The following is a 3,922-nucleotide window of genomic DNA, read 5'->3' on the forward strand; positions in this document are numbered from 1 at the left end:
GATCCATGCAATTTTTTATATAAAAAATCAAATATCGATGAAATTTAGAATCTACGTTAGATTGTAAATATTTGCCAACAATGAAAACATTTAATACATTACGTTTTTATTTGTACGAAATAATTTCTAATATGTATCACAAAGTTTTTTGTTCTATTTCTGGTAAGAATTCCTTGGAAACGTTTTTTCTCAACTTAAAAGATTTCTAATTACCTACTGACTACCTAATTATCTATACTGATCTACTAATAAAAATTGCTATTAAAACCTCTTACTTCACGCAGAAAAGTCTACTGATTCGTCTTGATATCGTGAGCTTTCTCCTGTATTAGGCCATATCATGATTAATAGGAATTAAATCCCAACCGCGTATACTTCCATTATCAGTTGTAAAAAGATTAAATCTCCTCATTTTAGTCTCGTTAAATTCCCATAATTAAGTTTTCCAGTATCCGTATTTGCATCTACTGATCCACTACACCTCATTGATGAGTTCTACGTACCGTAGAAATATGTATAGATATGTCTTCGTTGTAATCAATACGATTCTCGTTCTATTGCAATTACTCTTTATCGGATATGTATTATCGAAATCAATTTGATCAATAATCTCAAATTTCCCTGTTCGATTTACTAATAACTGGCAAAGCCGATATCCAAAGGTATACGCGATCTTCAGTTTGGTTTCAAGTATCAGTCATTACGGAAGGCGAAGGATTCGATCACACATATCAATGGATGGACCGTGAAAGTTCTGATACGATAAGACGTGTAATATGAGCGTTATGTATTATCGTAAAAATGAAAATTACACGCGATAAGATGCGCTGGATCCCCGCGAGAATAATTTCAAACCGAACGAGTTGCTTGATTAAATATTAATGGGAATTACGTGCGTCAGAGACGGCCAAAGCCGCCTGTCATGAATAACCATCTGCAAACCATGACGAATGAATTCGACGCTTCCGTGACTTGTCGAAAGTACGATAACGCGACGAGTGACCGCCATAGGGATAATTGCGCGATGCAATTTGCGCAATTACCATCGATTTTCGGTCGAGCAAGGAAGCAGATGAAGGGAGGAGGGGGAACCGATGCGAAGAAATTATGTCAAAGAAAAAAGAAAGAACGTAACGATCTATTGCCTGACGTCTCACTCACCTCTCTGACGTTCCTCGCTGCTTGTCGGCGTATCCGTATTAATGTTACCTCTACTTTCCGTAATTAGCAGCCATGTCAGATCTACGCATTTAAGCCTACTTGTATCACTCGTCGGAGATCAAGTGTAATTAGATACCAGATACATGCGATCCTCCGATTACCGCGGATTCCGCGCGTGGAAACGAAGGACGCAGAAGGCTCTACGGCAGGAAAAGGGGGTAAGTGTCACATATGAGACGGTGTACCGATACGGACGGGGTAAATTAGCTACTACAGCAAGAGATACTGATATTTATATCTATGTACACACGACGCGAGCGAACCGATTGACCCGCGTATCGCGACGCGAAGGCGCACTTCGAACTCTTGGCTTGTAAGACCCGACGCATTACCGGAATAAAAATCGAAAGGTCGGGCCTTGTCTTGGGGACGTTTCCGTCTCAAAGGATTTTCACTATGAAATCCGCCGCGGGAATAGACGTCCTTACACGGGTATACCATATATAGACGTGATATATAGACAAAATGGACATCTACATAAACAAGTGTTCAATATAGGCACGGTATCTAAGATATGGTGGGAGATTACACTGTAGAGATTACTTATATCCAGGCGCTATGTGGTGAAATATATTTGAAAAATCTAGGAAGGACTCACACGAATACATATAGTCACTGTCTACTTATCTACGAAGAGTACTACAATATCCCGGATTCACGGAATAAACGCTGGTTTCGAATTGTAACGCACGCTGAAGCAAGAAATTTTTATTGGCGAACATATTAGGAGGTCGCATCAGAACAGTAGCGTGCTTTATAATAAAAGGTGAATCATCCCAAAAATTTTCTTTGAACTATATAACTCAAAAAATAAAATCTTAATCTAAGCTCATGTGTGATAGTTTATTTCTTCTTCCATCTCAGATTAATCATCTAATGAAATATTGATGTATATAATTAAAGACATATATCATACTATGAGAAAAGTTCTTGATATTTGTGCGTGGCTATATAATTACACAATACCATAATTATAATTAGTTAGTATTGCTAATGTTAGTAAAAAATTATAATTATATAATTCTACCAAAAAATATATACCTATGATTAGCACTTATTTTTTTGATAGAACTGTAAATATAATAATTACTAGCATTATTAACTATAGCACAATAACCATTAATTATGATATCATGTAATTATAGTCACAAATACTAGAAACTTTTCTTTCAGTACTTAATATTTACACACGCGCATAGCGCTTGCATACTCCAAGAAAGCTTTAAAAGCTTATTAACTCTAAGCCACCAAATGTGAAACACTTTAAACTAAAAGCTTAAGCTAAAGAGCAGTTGGTTTCTAGTATTAATTACAATCAAACAACTTCAACTCGATTGCCGTTTATCGCTGAGTTTACACAAACTTGTTAATTATTTGTTACCTAACTATTGCAGAAGTCGGTTACGTTACTCTTTATTTTACCAAGAAAAGCTTCAAGAAGTAGCTAATAATTTGCACTAAATCTTTCCCAAAACTATCTGAGAAATAATTTCAGTTGGTACACATTTGTGTGCGTGTATTTCGCGATCCGGTTCCGATCAATTACGTTTGATCAATTATAGGATAATCACTTATAGATACGGATAACGGTGAGAGGGGAAGGAACAAAGTTTTAGTAGAAGCAATTAGCATGGAATAAGAGTATTTTTAATGATTTTCAACAACAACAGGTACAGTGTGTGTAACCAGTGTTTACCTGTAGTAAATACGTTGGTAATTATTCTCTTTCTCACAATTCTGTCTTTCTCTTTCTCTCTTGCACGGTGTTTGCCTCCTATTATTATCCTACTGCCGCTTAAATCTAAATTACCGTCTTTTGCGCTTACCCATCTATATATATATATATATATATATATATAATTACTAGTCGGTTGTCTAGCTAGCTAATTCTATTCTAATTGTGTACGTGTGTGTGTACGTGTGTATGGATGTGTACGTGTTGGAATTTGGTTTTTTCTACTGGCAATGATCTTATCATTTTTCTATAATCGTTTTATCAGCGTTTATCAGCTCGGGAAAGATGTATTACTTAAGAGACGCGAGGCATCTCAAACGATTAAAAGGATTCGAAATAAAACGAGTGTAGTTAGTACCATGCAGATCAATACTCCGTCCACCATTACTTTTGCATCGATCGCATTTTGACGAACACGTGGCGAATTTCGCGAAAGGAAAATAATGAAATCATTGTCAGTGTGGAACAGAATGGGCGAAAGAGTGGGCGCTATATCGAAACTTCTCTGAAAGGAATTATACGGGAAAATACAGAAATATCAATCTCAACTTTGTCTTCCTGCACAAAGTGCACAATTGACTTACACTACGGAATAGAGTCTCCCACAAACGAATGAATAAATAATTAAATAACTGACTACGTCGCATGCGATCGTCATGATCGTTCGATACCGCAGCTTTTCAATATCCTCGTCTTCACATTTTTGTTTCGAAACAATCTTTCCGAATCGATATTAGAATGATATCGGACGTGTGACGACGATCGTCGAATAATAATATTGATAATAATAATCAGTGACGTACAATATATGGAAGAATATGTTGGAGGCTGTGTTTGATCAATAACAGATTACATGTCTCGCATAGAACTAATGATACTTAATGATGAAGTCGAGCTTTTCAATTATCACGTAAGATATATTACTACCAAGCTACGTATATAGGTATATATATACATATATATATA

The sequence above is a fragment of the Trachymyrmex cornetzi genome, unplaced genomic scaffold (assembly GCF_001594075.2).
Source record: "Trachymyrmex cornetzi isolate Tcor2-1 unplaced genomic scaffold, Tcor1.1 scaffold1403, whole genome shotgun sequence".
Taxonomy (NCBI): Eukaryota; Metazoa; Arthropoda; class Insecta; order Hymenoptera; family Formicidae; genus Trachymyrmex; species Trachymyrmex cornetzi.